This window comes from Triturus cristatus, chromosome 4_2, assembly GCF_964204655.1.
Source record: "Triturus cristatus chromosome 4_2, aTriCri1.1, whole genome shotgun sequence".
NCBI classification, from domain to species: domain Eukaryota; kingdom Metazoa; phylum Chordata; class Amphibia; order Caudata; family Salamandridae; genus Triturus; species Triturus cristatus.
The window spans coordinates 201,616,237-201,633,165 of record NC_140586.1 but is presented as its reverse complement, the minus strand read 5'-3'; the positions used below and the strand labels follow the sequence as shown (position 1 = coordinate 201,633,165).

Sequence of the window (16,929 nt, the reverse complement as noted above, 5' to 3'; positions counted from 1 at the left end):
CCCAACTTACAACTGGCCAGGGGGCGCGTTTGTAGAGTGCTGCAAGGAGGGGGCGTTACAAAAGGGGGTGGTGATGGACAGAGCATCAGAACCAATCAAACACTCACACCCAGTCAACAGATCTGGGTTTGATCCATCACCGTTCTTTAGCCCACTCTGCCACCCCAGTTCAGACATGATGCCTTCCCTGGACCGGAAACAAGCTTCCTAGGACCGGTTTCTGGCATTTCAGCCGTCTTCAGCCAGGCTTGCTTGAATCCAGTGGCAAAGTGAGCAAGGGACTCACGTCTGAGCAAACCCTGCCAACTTATGGCAAACAAAGCGGTACAAAAGGGGGTGGTGATGGACGGAGCATCAGAACCAATCAAACACTCACACCCAGTCAACAGATCTGGGTTTGATCCATCACCGTTCTTTAGCCCACTCTGCCACCCCAGTTCAGACATGCAAGGAGGGGGCATGGCATCTGGCGCGATGCCGGTCTTTTACTTATTTTATTTTTTCAAGAAGGAGGGCTGTGTGGCCCCCTTCTTTTTCTAATTTATTGGTCCTGGGGACCCCATCACCCAGGGCCTGCACCCTAATTTTTTTGTTTTTGAAAAAAAAAATTTGGAAGGTGGCCCAAGGCCTTAATTGGCCCCGGGGACCCCAACCCCCGTGGCATGGCCTTTTTTTATTTTTCATTCTTTAGGAGGGGGGCTGCATTGCCCCCCTCCTCAGGCCACTTATGGCCCCGTAAACCCCATCCCCCAGGGTCGGCCTTTGTTTTTTATTATTTATTTTTTTAATATATTTATAGAAATACCTTGGACATGCTGGACAAACCGTATGTACCTATCACCATGACGATTTGCGTGATATTCATTAAAAGGCGACTATGCATACAATGAATCCACGTGGAATGTATTTACACCGCTAGTGAAGCTCTGACGTGTCTGACGCCCTACCGCGCCTAATCCCTGCCCCCCCCCGCGCCGGTGGGTACTCTCCAAGTAGACACCCTTGTCGTTTATTTATACAAACATGGGTAGCTGTTGACGGGCACATTTAATACACACGCACACCAAGCCATTCAAAGGGGATCTGACAAAAATTTGACCAAAACTATGCAAGAAACCCTCCTCACGGTTAATAAAACACACATCCACCGCCGCATGTGTAATACTTTTTATTTTACTCTCTGGAAAGGAGACGAACCTCACTTGAGAGTCACAGAGCGCTCCTGGCTGAGCCCAATGCTGTGTTACACCCACCAGTGCTAGCCGAGTGCCACACACCTCTGTGTTGTATTCCACCAGCTAGTGCGTATGCTATGACACTCTCTAGCCCATGTGCACTTTAACACCACCCCGTGAATATGTCATGCCACACTTGCCTTCGCACGGGTTATATTGCCCCATCTAACGTGCCTTCCTCGATGCCTATGTTATAACGCACAGCGCTATGCCATACATATTACAATCTGGGATCCATATCTTTGTCACAGTGCATATGCAATGTTACACTCCCCAGCACATATTTTATATTACAACTTTTGAGACTAGTTAGGTTACACAACACTGCCCTGTGCATATTACATTCCAAGGCGCATATCGCATAGCACGTGCTAGTGCCTGTGCTATCTCGCGCTCTCCAATGAATCTGTCATTGCGCACAATGTACTGCATATTATTTTTCACGCCCCGGTTCATCTTATATCACACTTTTTGGTGCATAGTTTATACCATACACTATATCTAGTTTTCATTTGCAATCGTGCTCTCAGGACTATGTTCTATATAACACTGCATTAACCTACCCTTTTCACGGGCATTACATTTTGCGATGGGGGTTGGAGGGTCAGGGGGTGTTTCTGCCAAGTGAGCCCGGAGTCACAGTCACAAACGTCCTCTTCTTCATGATAAAAAGTGAGATTATGCTGCATACTTGTTCATATTTTAAGTAGTTCGCACAGACACACATTTTAAAAACAATTAAGTTCCTAATACCCACCTTCTCTGAACAGTTAGCTTGCTGCCCCATCCACCTCCTACCTATCCTCTGTTGGCTGAATCCATGGACTAGCCTCCTCCCTCCTGCCATGCATGGTCTGATGTGCTGCCACTGCCCTCCATTTAGCATCATGTACCAGTCCACTCCTCCTGCCCTCCATTGCCCAATTCTATGCCCCATGATTGACCTCCTGCTTAGCCTCTGTGCTTAGCTTGCTGCCACTATTCTCTTCCCCCTGCCCTCTGATGTCTTTGTGCATGCCCCTGCTCCATACCATACTTTTTGCCCACCATGTTCCATGGACCTGCCACTCCTATCTACTCTGAGTGTTCTGTTGAGCTGCCACTCCCCTCCCACCTGCCTAGCATTGTCAGATGACTGTAACCTGTCCCTGCCACCTCCACCCTGCCTGTCCACATACCATGCCCCTATCCCCTTCCTCCTGTCCTCCATGGTCCATTTTACTGCCACACCCTTCTGCCCTCCCTGGTCTGTTGTGCTGCAACTGCTCCTCCTGCCTGCCCTGCACAGTCTGTTATGAGGCCCCTTCCCCTAAACTCTCTTGTCTGTGCCAGGTCCTGACCCTCCCTTATATCCTCCATGGTCCTTTGTGCATGCCCCTGCACCCTCCTTCTTGCCCATCATAGCCATTCCCTGTGTGGTCAGCTAGCTGCCCCTGACCCCCTCCCACCTTCCTTCCATGGTCTGTGTGTATGCCATCATAGTCTCACTATTGCTCTCCATGGTGTGTCTTGTTTCTAGTGCCCATCCTGCCTGACCTCCATGGTCATGCAGGATGCCCTGCCCTGCCCCCTTGCCCCCAGCCCTCTGTTTCCATGTGCAGACCCCTATTCCCTCCCTCCAGGCTTGTCTGTTCCATTGTAATGCCCCTGATCCGTCCCTCCTGCCCTTTATGGTCTGTTGTGCTGCAGCTTTCTCTCCTGTCTGTCCATTATGGTCAGCTAGCTACCATTGCATCTTTCCCCTCTGTTCTCTGTTGTCCATGTGCATGGTCCTGTCCCCTCCCTATTGCTTTCTATGGATTGTTGTGTTGCACTCCCGTCCCGCATACCCTTTGTGGTGTATTGTGCTGCCGCAAACCCTGATGCCTGCCCTGTAGGGTCAGTTTGGTGCACCTCTCCATGTCCCACCTGTCCTCTGTTATCCGAGTCCATGTCCCTACCCCATTTCCTCTGGACTTCCATGATCCAATGTACCATACTTGCGAACAATTTGAACTTGGTAAGAGGGAGATTTTGAAAAATAACAGGGGTATTGATTTTCCTCTTTGCGTTACCTTGAAAAAGAGGAGATTGTATACAGGAGACAGATCAAATAAAGCCCATTTGAGGTTAAAAACATTGGACGTTTCCTGGCTGAATCGGGTCTGTTGGCATGTATGGTTGTACTACCAATGCCTCTTCCTTCTGCCAACAATGGTCTATTATATTGCAACAGCCTCTTTTGCCAGTCCTGTATTGTTGGTTTGTTGCCCCTGCCCCCCTTTCCACTGCGCTCCCAGTCTGTTGTGCTGCCACTGCCCTTCCTGCCTGCCCAGTGTGGTCAAATTGTTGCCTCTGCACCCTCCTACCTGCCTTCAATTTTCAGAGTCCGTGCCCCTGGCCTCTGCCTCTCAACAGTATCCTAATGAACAACTAGATTGCTAACATTATATAGTTATTACAAAAGTGTGGAACGCCTGACGTCATCTTGATGTGATCAAAACTGTAATACCTAGAGCATTTCCTTTAGAAATTACATATATGAGAGGGTCTTATTTGCATCAAAATTATGGTCAGTGCTCTAAAAAACTAAAATGAGGTCATATTTTCTGAGTTTTCAAATAGCGACAAAGCACTTTTAAATTATTTGTTATCTTTATTTTTTTTATCCAGTTGACCACTTGATTAAATGTTGCACTTAGGGGAGAGGACGTGGTGTTACTTTCAGAGCTGCAGACTTTGCAACTGGGGAACCAGGTTGGAGTTTCTGCTTCAGCTCAACATTCTGTGATTCTGGTCAAATCACTTAATCTCCCCATGTCTACAACCAAAATGAATTTGATCTTGTGTGATGTAACCAATGTTCATGTAAAGCACTCCAATACCTGACAAGTCTGCACTATGTAAAACTGAAAAACCACAAAAAATAAGTGTTTTGCACACTTCTGTCATTGGGCTACATGTGGGCTACATCTGGGTGATATTTGTGCTGCATTTGGGCTCTTTTGTCTCTGGTGGCCATCTTGGGAGATTTGTTTGTTATGAAGTTTCCTAATTTCCTCATTTACTGCAGTCTACTCAGTAGGAAATACTTTCAGTTTTTTACTTTGATTCCATCAAGAAGGTATTCAGATATGTCACACATTTGCCATGAATTCTGAATGTTAGCACTCTAGTTTCTCATTAGATCACTGTAGTAAAGCTATTGCTCACCACGGAAGTCTGCTGCTGGTATTAAAAGTGCATGTTTCAGGCTGCATGTCAGAATTTTTTAATGAAATAGAAGAGGATTTGAGAAGTCACTCAAAATGTGCCCTAATTTTTCTTTCTGCAGCACTAATCATATTTTCTATGGTAAAATGAACCCCCTCATTTTGTTCCTTTTTAAATTAAATGTTTTAAGTGTTACCAGTTTATTCCAATCAAGATGGCTTCAGGTGTGCCATACTCTTGTCATAAGTAAGACAGTAAGCGCTCTAGTTGTTCTTAAGAACACTCTGGGACATTCTGTCATTGGGCTATACTTGGGCTACATCTGGGTGATATTTGGGCTACATTTGGGCTCTTTTGTCTCTGGTGGCCATCTTGGGAGACTTATTTGTTATGAAGTTTCCTAATTTCCTCATTTACTACAGTCTCCTCAGTAGGAAATACTTTCAGTTTTTTACTTTGGTCCCATCAAGAAGGCATTCAGATGTGTCACACATTTGCCATAAATTCTGAATGTTAGCACTCTAGTTGCTCATTAGATCACTGTAGTAAAGCTACTGCTCACCAGGGAAGTCTGCTGCTGGTATTGAAAGTGCATGTGTCAGTCTGCATGTCAGAATTTTTTAATGAAATAGAAGAGGATTTGAGAAGTCACTCAAAATGTGCCCTAATTTTTCTTTCTGCAGCACTAATCATACTTTCTATGGCAAAATTAACCCCCTCATTTTGTTCCTTTTTAAATTAAATGTTTTAAGAGTTAACACTTTATTCCAATCAAGATGGCTTCAGGTGTGCAATACGTTTTGTCATAAGTAGGACTGTTAGCGCTCTAGTTGTTCTTTAGAACACTCTGGGAAGCTGCAGTAGAACACAAAGGAATCAACTGACAGTCTCTGCCCTTGTTGGATGTACATGTTTTTCTGAGAATGTCAGACGTCATTCTCACATGACTGAGAAAGATAATGTGAATTTACAGAAAATTTGCTCTAATTTTAGCTTATAGATCATTTTCCAAACCTCTGTGGGAAAAGCATGAGAAATTAGTTTTCGCTCAAACATGATTCATGATATCACAGCAGAAGGCTTTTTCACATGGTAAAACCACCTTAGGACACACCACAATTCCTAAAATGAGTATGGTACCATCAACAAATGATTTATAATGCAACTAAAGTCTTAAAACCTTCTATTAACTACAATGCTTTTTAATGAGGTGCTATCATGTATATTGGTCCCAAGATGGCTGCCAACACTTCTTGGATGAAGTACTGACAGACAATTAGATCTCACGATGAGATGTGTGGTTAGGCTCCGCCCAGATATATATGTGATTTTGATTTTGCTTTTCTCAGGAATTACTGAACGGATTTACACCATTTAAGCAAAAGGCACAACTCTGAAGCAAAGTCTACCTTTCTGCCAAATTTGGTGTAATTCCGTTCAGCAGTTTGGGCTGTAGGTGCGGCTAAAGGTCCTATGGGAAATTGCATGGGGAAAACAAGTTTTGGGACCCCCCTTTTTTCTCAGACCCCGCTACACGAATCATCCCGAGACTTTCAGGATAGGAGCGGACCGGAGCTGGCCAAAAGTTTTGAAAATTTCACGATATATATATCTTTCCACCAAACATCCCCAGTTGAAGACGCACTCAAGAAGCAGATGAATTCCAACGATTTTTCTAAAAGGAAACTGGCATTCCAATGATTCTTTTTCTAAAAGGAAACGGGCATTTTCATTCAGATGCATTTCAAAGCCTTACGTGTTTCAGAGCACAGCTCCTTGGTCACATGCTCCATTATACTGCACAGAAATGGTGAAAAGGCAGTCCCCCTCGGTATGTCCATTTAATTAGCCCTCAGTGGGCCTCACAGATGAATTCAATTAAGTGTTGCATGCTGGTATCAGTAGTGCACTTTAAAAATTCAATTACCTTTAGTAGGTTTCTGTGTTGTAGCAAAATGTTCATTTAATTTAAAAGTCCTCCAGTGGGCCTCCGAGATGAAAATGTTCAGTTTATTTTGTCTTTTCTGCTTTTCCACTAAGGAAGACTCGAAGTAGTTCTGTGTCCTCATAAAAAAAAATGTAAATCCGTATTTGTAAAGCGCAAACTACTCACCCTTACGGGTCTCAAGGCACTGGGGGCCATCGTGGAAATTAAGTGAGCTATTGCCCGGAGTCACATGGTGCTGAACTGAGCTGCCGTCGGAGCTGGGGATTGAACTGTGAACCCTGTGCTCTGAAATCAGCTGCCCTGGCCGCTGCACCACACCTCTAACCCCCTAACCTTGACCTTGAGGGGTGGTGCCGTCTTCCCGGCTGGACTGCCAGTCAAAAATCTTTCAACAAAACATTCCCAGTTGAAGACGCACTCGAAAAGCAGATTAATTCCAATGATTCTTTTAATAAAAGGAAACTGGCATTTTCATTCAGATGCATTTCATTGTCTTATGCGTTTTAGAGCACAGCTCCTTGGTCACAGGCTTCATTATACTTCACAGAAATGGTGAAGAGGCAGTCAGCCTTTGCATGTCCAACTGGGGACGTTTTGTTGAAAGAGATAGATAGATAGATAGATAGATAGATAGATAGATAGATAGATAGATAGATAGATAGATAGATAGATAGATAGATAGATAGATAGATAGATAGATAGATAGATAGATAGATAGATAGATAGATAGATAGATAGATAGATAGATAGATAGATAGATAGATAGATAGATAGATAGACAGACACACACATATACATTCACTGGAAAAAACAAAGGTTAAAGTGACATTGTTAGGTACGGTAGTAAGAACTTACATTGAAAAAATCAGAACTTCAATGAAAGAAACAAATGTTAAAGTAGCGTGATTTTGTGTTGAAACGCGATAAAAACTAAAGTTTAGAAACCAAAAAAACACTGAAATTCTTCATTTGAATCATTTCACTTGAGTTTAGATTATATTATGGCATCAATTGCCATGTTTCAGAAGCAATAGTTTCTAAACATGAACTTAGAAACATTCTTGAAACACCCACCAAAACAGCAATGCCATTAGTGATCCAAGCAGTAAGTCAGTTGTGTTGTGCCCAGCCGCGGCCGCTGCAGGTAGGAGCGGTGGGGCGGTGGGCCGGCTGGGGGGGGGAAAGGGGGGGGGGGGGGATTTCAAGGGACAACCACGAGACAAAATTCATTCATTCATTTTTTAGGTCTCACCTGAGCGCTAGCACATGCGCCAGCTCAGGCGAGACCTTTAGTAAGCGGGTTTTCAAAGTGCTACCAGAGAGGCTTTTGCTGGCCTAAAGCCTGCGTGCATGTGAGCGTGAACGTGCACAGGCCATCTGGCTTTTTGTAATGGCTCATTAAGCCTTACAGCTCGTGAATCCCCTCCCCTACCCTACCCCCTCCCTTCTCCCTCCTCGTCAGCTTCATTTTCACTACTCTCGCGCATCTGTCTTTTTCATTTGCCTGTTCCTTTCTCTCGCCTCTTATCTTTATCTCTCTTTTCTTTCACTTTCTCTTTGCGCTTGTTGAGCTTCTTATGTGTCAAAAATGTGCTTTTGTTTTGTGCCACTATTTGCATCTCCAAGGTGCTTACATTTTGTTTATCTAAAATCTCATGTTTTCTACGTTTTCCCTCTAGGTATGTGCGATATTGATGGGAGTCTGATTAGTAAAATTCCATTTTCTAACTCAGCTGGCGACCGCAGTCACTGCTGGCTTCTCTGGGCCGCATTTCCCATGGGTGAGACCATAAACAATTTTCCCTCTAGGTATGTGCGATATTGATGGGAGTCTGATTAGTAAGATTCATTTTCTAACTCAGCTGGCGACCGCAGTCACTGCTGGCTTCTCTGGGCCGCATTTCCCATGGGTGAGACCATAAACAATTTTCCCTCTAGGTATGTGCGATATTGATGGGAGTCTGATTAGTAAGATTCATTTTCTAACTCAGCTGGCGACCGCAGTCAATGCAGGCTTCTCTGGGCCGCATTTCCCATGGGTGAGACCATAAACATTCTGAACATTCCATCTAGGCCACGTGCTTTGCAATTTATGAAGAACGTCTGCCATTTAGCTAGTCTTTCCCTCTCCAGTATCCCGATCTGCTCCAACCCCTGTCCCTTGATCTAAACGCACTCTGGGCAAATACACATTTTGGACCCACTTAAGCCTACAAGCCACCGTCATCCACGTGCTGACACATCTGCACAGGAAGTGATGTCAGCTTGCTTCGACCCCTGTTCCATCAAATGATAGCGAGTGAAACAGAAACCATCTCCAAAGAAAAACGCATCCCTCAGTATAGTGAGAGAAAATGCAAAGTCATTCTAAAATTGATGAACATGCCAGGTTTCCCAGCAGCAAGTGTTTTAATTCATGCACACACATGCAATGTGCCAGGATAGCAATTCGGTGAATGCTGTGCTCGGGTATATAGGCCATTGACTATTGCATGCTGCTCCTTCAGCCAGGGACGTGTAGCGCGTTTATATGTGCAGTCTATGCAGAGCCCGATCTTGTGGGTTATTCCTCATAGAACTAAAGAAAAATATTGAATTGGAATATTCTTTAGAATCTTCTTTTCTGTTTCTCATGTCCAACAACAGCGTTTCCCGTGGTTAACGGTGGGCAGGGGGTGAACAAAAGCAAATATGAGCAGCAGGTAAACACAACAAACGTTGGCAAAGCCAACATGTCTGGCTTCAGCGTGCTAATGCATGCACTGCATCTGTGCATACACGTCTCCATGCATACAACATTAACGCCAGCCCTGTTGGCTCTGCTGATGCTGCTTTTGTTTTCAGCTGAATTGTGATTGTGTTTGGACCTGTATATGTGAGTCACACAGTCCCAGCAAATTCTTTTTTTTTTTTTTAAAAGCGTGCAGCAGTGAACAAAAGAAACAAGCAATGGTAAAGCCAATAGGTCTGGCAATGCCAATATTATGTTATGTTATTTTGGTAAAACTGTTGTTGGTGGGAGTTACTTGACTTTGGCCAATATAAAACGGACTAAAAGTAAACATTTATTAGTCTCAAAAATCACAAACATCCACAGTAGTCCCTTGCATTGAAGGGAACTATTTTGTGTGGGGATATGCTCCTTGTGAAAGGCAGAATCCTGTCAGTCACAGTGAAATCAGCCAATGACTAAAGTGGGCTGCCTCATTTTAAACACTAGATAGGCAATCAATAGGTTTGTCAAGAGTAGGTATCCAGACGGCTGCAGTGTGAAGCCAAATAATAATGAGAGGCACAGAAAGGGATGCTCCAATATCACACTAATCATTGCATAGTGAAGAAGGAGAGGGCATAAAATATGTGGTACAGGAGGAACACCCATATGCCATAGACTTCTTGGACTTGTAGCCCAATTTTATAATAGAATAAATGAAGCTACAAGTACCAGAATTCAAAGAAAAGAAGCATTTGCATAGCCAATAGGTCTCGCTTTTGGGACCTTATAAGTGTTTAGCCATGCAAGAGTTGATGTTGTTGTACAAAGGATATTGTGCTGCATAACTAAATACTTAAAGATCCCAAAAGCAAGACCTATTGGCTATGCCAATGCTTGTTTTCTCTTGTGGTCGTCTTTCGAAATAGCCCCGCCGGCCCCACCGCTCTTACCTGCGGTAGCCACGGTTCGTTGTGCCCCCTATATATGGGATATGTTGCTATAAATTATAGCTGAAGCTACATAATAGTCTTTTAACCCATATACAAGAGAGGTTTTTATACAGCACACATCCTGAACTGAATTATTTCAAGGTGTTCTCAAATGTGAAGGTCTAGCAAAAGAAGGAACAGTTAAGTACTTGCCTCATTTCACACAATGTGGTCAAGCGGGGAAGCCCCCTTAACACCGAATTCCAATTAATACATTGTGCAGTGCAGCTCTGAATATCACCTTTTTTCTTGTAGCACCAAAAGACTGTGTTTTGTGTTTAATGCTTTGGGGAGCTAAATCAGTAAATATCTTTAGTGTCACATGTTAAATCAAGTTGAAACAAATTGTTTCTAGAAAACATATAATGTTAAGTTCAAGTAAGACAAGAAATCCAGTTTTTATTTTGATTCCCCTGATTTAATATAAAAAATACATTTCAAGAACCGTTCAAGCTCCTCAACATCCCAATAAAGGCAGTTACAGGTATTAGTAAAACAAAGGATGCTCAAAGACCTCACAGAGTAAGAGGTGGTCACTTTCACTGAGACAACATTTAAGTGTAGCTCTCAGTTGTATACAGAATTTCAAATATAGCTCACACATGTGACTGTAGGCTACGTTTGCACTTTTGATTACACTCTGGAGGGAAGGGAAAGGTGATCAGAAGGTATGATCTTGAAGGTACTGTGAAGAGCAATAAAAATGAATGGAGAAGATTATGCTGGTGATTTTTCAAATTGTTCGATCATAAAATACGCTGTTTGAAAAATCACTAGTATACCCTCCCTCTCTGAGCACTCTCACAGCATCCTCAGCATCTTCCCTCTCATCCCATCTGACAACGTCCTCTCCATGGACAAATCAGAAATGTAAACATACGGTGCTACTGCACTGACCAACACCTAAACTGCTGCTTCTGAGAAGAGAGAAGGTGGGGTTTTGAGAATGTTTTGAAAGTGCAGGCACTGGGCATAAGGCACATGAAAATCAGCTCATTCTGGCACAACAGTCCAAGAGAAGGTACTATTGAATAAAAGCCAACCATCAGGCTTGAGATGGCTTGGGCCTACAGTGGCTTGCTTACATCTTCTTCTACCTGGTAGATGTGTCTCTCGATCTCTCTCACATGCACACACACACACACACACACACACAAATGCACATTGCGCCACATGTACGCCACTCTTATTTCGCTCCCTTCGAATGTTACCTCACATTAACTGACAACTAATGCACATTCAGTTCAACAAATGCATCTGCAGTTCGACAAGTGTGCAACAATGTTTGTGCTATTCATTTAAGTATATGCACCACAAATGGATGTCTCCAGTCCATCTTTGTGAACTTGTTTTAAGTTGATTCACTCGAACAGCATCTCTCAAAATATCAATGCTGCACCCAACTAATATCTCATCTACCTAATACATACAAGTAAAGATTGCCCAGGTCCATGAGATCCCTTCTGACCTTTCCCAGGATTGGATCATTACGCCACAACAGGAGAGGGCAGAACTTCCTGAGACCGCCTGCGTGAACAAAGGTGTCCAAGAGCCCAATGTGAATTTGTTGTCATTTGGTGACTAACTGTTGTGTTTTGTACTACTGGGGACTCCTCTTCCGAGGATGAGGTGTCCTCTTCAACACTCGTTTTGGCCGCTACTACCCTGTGTTGTTTGTCAGTCTGGGACAACTGTTGGTTATGTTAAAGTCTACGCCCATTTACGCAAATTTTCTACAGAGTGGATAAGTCTTTCAAGTAAAGTGAGCGGAGAAAGGAATCAAATCACTGGCCATCATTTCAACACAGTACAACCAATGTGGCTGCACATTAATCCACTCAACTCTTTTACCTGAGTTTAATAGGTTTAGTTATAGGTTCAAAAGCAAGACAATGTAGCTCATTCCCAATAAAATTATATAAAAGTACAAAAAGATCAGAGTACGCCCAAATCTCCTCAAGAGATGTACCCTATATAGTACAAAGCAAATAGCTAAATCAAAGGAAATGATGCAGGTAATCAGAAAGAAAAAATGAAGGTTCAATTGCATCAGATGATTCCCTTTAACGAGCATGAGTAATCTATCTTTCCCTACAGTACCTTAATAAAGACAACCCTAAATTAGAGCATTAGTAAAGGTATAATCAAATAAAGAAAAGAAAGGTGTCAGCCTCCTACGATGGGTCAAGTAGCGTAAAGCCACGCAAACAGTGGCATTGGTCTGTTTCCTAAGGAAACCCAAGATGGACTCTCTCCTTAACTGGACACAGCACGTAATATAATTTGCCAGGATGGTTCATGTGGCTAAGACTTGGGAAATTCCCATAACTCTGGTACAAATGGATACTTCAGCACCTTTTCTCAGCTGCATAACACGTTATCTCTTTTGTCCTTAGCCAATCCTTTCCCATGAAAATGCCTCTCCTCGCATGTTACGGCAATTTCCTCGGCCGACTCACCGTTCTCATGCTCTGCTATCTACTTACACAAACTCTTTTATTCTAAATAATGAGGCTTAGCCACACCCAAAATAGAAACAATCCAGCAACATACATTCCATACTTGAAGGTTAAGATTACCCCGTTTGATTTGAAGAACTCAGTTACTTTAACAGACACTAGATTATCACAATTCTCACCATAAGTATATTGTCTCAAATCCTTTGGGGATGACCAGAAGGGACCTGCAGCATACATCTTCCATCCTCCCTCTTCCAGGAGGTGACACACCAGCTGGAAGTACTGCCACAATTGGGCAATGGCCACTGCAGGCAGCAGACGTAGACTGCTGCCCAGAGTCTTCCGGTGAAGACACAGGCCTCTAGCTGACCCACTTTTAGGTCTTGGGTGAGGTACGGTGATTGGGTCACGGAGGTCACAAGTCACAGTGGCACAAAGCAGCCACTGGAGAAGAAGCAACTGCACAGTGAGTTATCTCAGCACAGTTTTTGAGTCCAGTTGCACCGTTCTCCTCTGGCACATTCTCAAGTGCAGCAATGTACACCTCTGGTACAGATTCGTTGATGCAGTAGTGCAATCCGGTTCAGGCACAACTTTCTTCATGCAGTGGCCCAGTCTGCTTTGTGCACAATTTCTTTGAGGCAGCAGCACCATCCAACTTGGGCACAATTTCTTAGATGCAGCCACACAGTAGGCTTCAGGCCCAATTTGCCGTTGCAGTTCCTGTCCAGAACAGTTTGTAAGGAGAGACTATGTGCAGGCTTATGAGGACATGCAGTTCTTTCTTTTCTGGCACACCCACACACTACCAGGAGTCAAGCAGCTTGTGGTTCTCTCTGGACAGTCACAACTTCTGAGTGGTTGGCAGGCTCCTTTCCCACTCTTATAGACAGGTTGTATTCTAGGGACTTCAGGACAAAGGAACAGCTTCTTTTATCCAGGGAAGGCTTCAGGTGACGTCTCTGCACCTCCGGAAAGCTGGCAGTCAGGCAGACGCCAGCTCTGATTGAACAGCAGTAATCTAAGTACTCTGAGGAGCAGTCCTCTAAGTAATCTGCAGTGCCCTCCCATCTTTGCTCAAGAAGAACTTGAACACCAAGTTGGTCAATGGCTGCCACTTTTATATAGTTAAAGGAGACAGGATATGTGGATTCATCCTGTGTGCTTTCAGGAATAGTTAACGGTCGTTCTTCTTTCAAGTGTCCTTTCCTGGCTGCTCTCCAGACACATCCTTTGTCTAGAGTGAGGTTCCCCACTGAAGAGTAGTCTCCAGCCTGGAGTACCTACAACAGAGGCATAAAGAAGTGTGAGTTTTCTACTTTTAGCTATCAACAGACACACTTAACATTGAAAAGGAAGAGAGACATAGGGCATACCTATCTAAATGGATTTTTGTTACCTTGAACAACAGAGACTGCAGCGCTATCCTTCACCTTGCCATCTACCAAATGACAGTGCTGCAGGAAGACTAAACCACAGGCCTCACAGTAAAAGACTGAATTAAATTTCTAAAAGAGCTTTGTCTCCTCTCTCTTGTCTTCAGTGTCTAGGTTTCCTCCTTCCAGCTTCAGGAATGTGAGCAATAAAATTCCACTGACTGAGAAAGCAACTCACCTCCGTCTTGTGCACAAGAATGGGCCAGATACTTCCAAAAGGGAACACAGAGGCCTGCATCAATCTGATTTACTCATAAAAACGATGCATGTAGCACATAGGCCATATAAACAAACAAGCATAACATACGCTTGGGGCATGAGCATGAGGATCTTGGTTAGCGCATAGAAGTTGGTAAGTATGACTCAACTCCCATGTTTCCGATAAAACATTCTGGTCACAGCTCTGGATTCACAGAACATGGTATACTGCCACCACCACTCCACAGTAGATCTCTTTCAGCAAATGAGGGCACACTTGATGAACTCCTGCAGGTAAAAGGACAGGTCCAAGATCTCACTCATGTCAAGGCCTAGGCCTCTGTGCACAAACTAGATCAATGTGAGGTTAGGGCCAAAAATCTAAAACCAGGAAAGCGGATACTCCAGGCTGGCACCCAGGACAGGGTAACAAAACTTTACCACATGTAGAGGACCTTCACAACCAAACTAAGCACAAATGACATATTCAATCTCTTCACAGATGATAATATATCACTTAACCGCTGACTTCATTAATAACATTTCCTAAGGCATTCAATGGCGTTATACCTAATTACTCAAGGGCAAATCTTTGGCCATACCTAGCAAGTTCAGTGAACAGCTACTTATTTACAACACACCCTAAAGTGAATAAGAAAGATTGTTGAGCTCAGAGACCACTTCAGACTGCTCTCAGAGCCCTGTGCCAAATGCTGTGAGCAGAAAGGTCTGGGACAACTATGCTGTCAGATGGCCTGGCTGGTGTGGGCTCTGGGCTCTACAGCTCTAGGATGTCACTGGAACTAGACTAACAGTTAAAGTGAAGGTTAACCTTTGGGTTACAGTTGTTGTCAGACTCTCTGCTCAGTTTTTGTTAGGTTTAGAAATATTATAAACTTGTGTTTATTTTCATTAGAGGGATCTGTGTCCAGAAGAGATCAATGGAAGCCAAACAACTCAATATTCACAGTCAAAATGCTATGCTATGCTATGCTAAAAGATTAGTAGAGTGCATGGCGGCCCGAAGGCATTCTAGCGCTGGTTAGTAGAGGTTGCAACAAGAACGAGGAAGACACCTAAGAAACCAAATCTAAAAACACCAAGTTTTATGAGCTTTTAAAAAAGACAGCTCATTGTCTATAGCTCGGATGGCCAAGGGGAGGGAATTCCAGAGCTTAGCTGCACTGAAACTAAAGGACCGTCCTCCACTTCTAGCTCTTTTGATAGCGGGAACGGTGGCTAGATGGAGGTTCAGAGATCAAAGTGACTTATTGGGAACATGGGGATAATGAACTGGCATAAAATAGGTGGACCTTGCCCATGTATGGATCTGTAGGAAATGTACAGAGACTTAAATTATTTTCTTTGGGCAATGGGAAGCCAATGGAGGTACCTTAATCCCTGCCTGGCTGCCTGAGACCTAGGAATTCCAAGTAATGTGCGTGCTGCTGCATCATTTTGTACAACTTGTATTTTCTGGGTGACTCCTTTAGGAGAACCCAGATAAAGTGAATTGCCATAATCCAGGTGAGAGAGAACAAGAGCCTGAACCACTGCCCGTTTTGAGGTCTGAGGGAGCAAAGGCAGAATCTTTCAAAACATATGCAAAAATCCAAAACAGGCTGAGATCTTGGTGGCCTGGACTTCCATTGTCAAAGTAGCTTTGAGCCACACCCCCAAACTTTTTACAACAGTCTTAGAGGCCGGGGGGGCTGAGGACAGTAGGCCAGCACAGGACTTGCTGGATGGGGGAATTGTTCTAGAAGATCATGAAATCTGTTTTACCTCTGTTGAGCTTAAGACAAGATGTATTCATCCAGCCAGCTACCTTTTCCAGGCACGATCCAAGGGTGGATGTTAAGGGATCCGAGTCTGGGAAAGAGATAAAACCAGCTGGGTGTCATCCGCATAGGAGACTATAGAGATCCCAAATGAGCTATAATGTCTGCCGGTGGTTGCAAGGATATGTTGAAAAACGTAGGGCTGAGTGAGGACCCTTGCGGGAACCCACACATAATGGGCACAATTTTTTTTTGTGTTTGAAAAGCTTTATTTCAGGAAAATATTAGTACAAAGATATCAGCAACAATACAAATACAGTTAAATAGCATGAAAAGGCCAATATCATAAGCAATGAGCAAAAGCATTTTATAAAGAGTTTTTAAGGGAAAAACAGGAGAAAGGGGGAAAGGGGAAGGGGGAAAAGAAATAAAGAGGAAAAAAGGAAAAAAGGAAATGATGCAATGCAATATGAGAATACAATAACATGCTTTAAAAGTAAGTGCTGTAGGCGAAAACAATAGTCAAAATAGCAAATACAAGAGCAAATATAACAAGAAATAAATCCTGTAGTGATATTGCAAGCAAAGAAGATGTAAATTCCTCAAGGCGGGTCAAAATTTTCTGCATTGGTGCATGATAGTTTCTTACGAACCATCCGGTCCAGATAAGAGGTAAGGGGTAACCAAAAGAGATCCCTATTGTGGGAGGGATTACAGAAGGAAGCAAAAGCGGTGTATCAAGTCTGTGGAAGTGACATAGAGAGTTCCACCAGCAGCGTATGGAGACCTTAGTGAGGGACTTCCAGTTGGAAGAAATATGTTGAAAGGCTAATGCAAGCATGAGGTCAAAGAGACCGCGAGAGTGAAGAGGGAGAACTAGCGAGTCTGATAAACTGCCAAGAAAAAGGATAGGTATAGAGTATTGAGAGGAAATATCAAAAATGCGCGAAATGTATAGCCAAACAGAGTCCCAAA

General features: G+C 43.6%; 1 long non-coding RNA gene across 1 annotated transcript in view; it reads right to left on the bottom strand.

Moving 5' to 3' along the window:
- Positions 1–10,488: 10,488 nt before the first annotated feature.
- The window catches only part of LOC146833383 (uncharacterized), a 114,660-nt gene continuing 108,219 nt past the window's right edge, over positions 10,489–16,929 (bottom strand). Inside the window, exon 3 of the long non-coding RNA XR_014960574.1 lies at positions 10,489–13,822. This is a non-coding gene — a long non-coding RNA (uncharacterized LOC146833383). The remainder of the gene's footprint in view (positions 13,823–16,929) is intronic.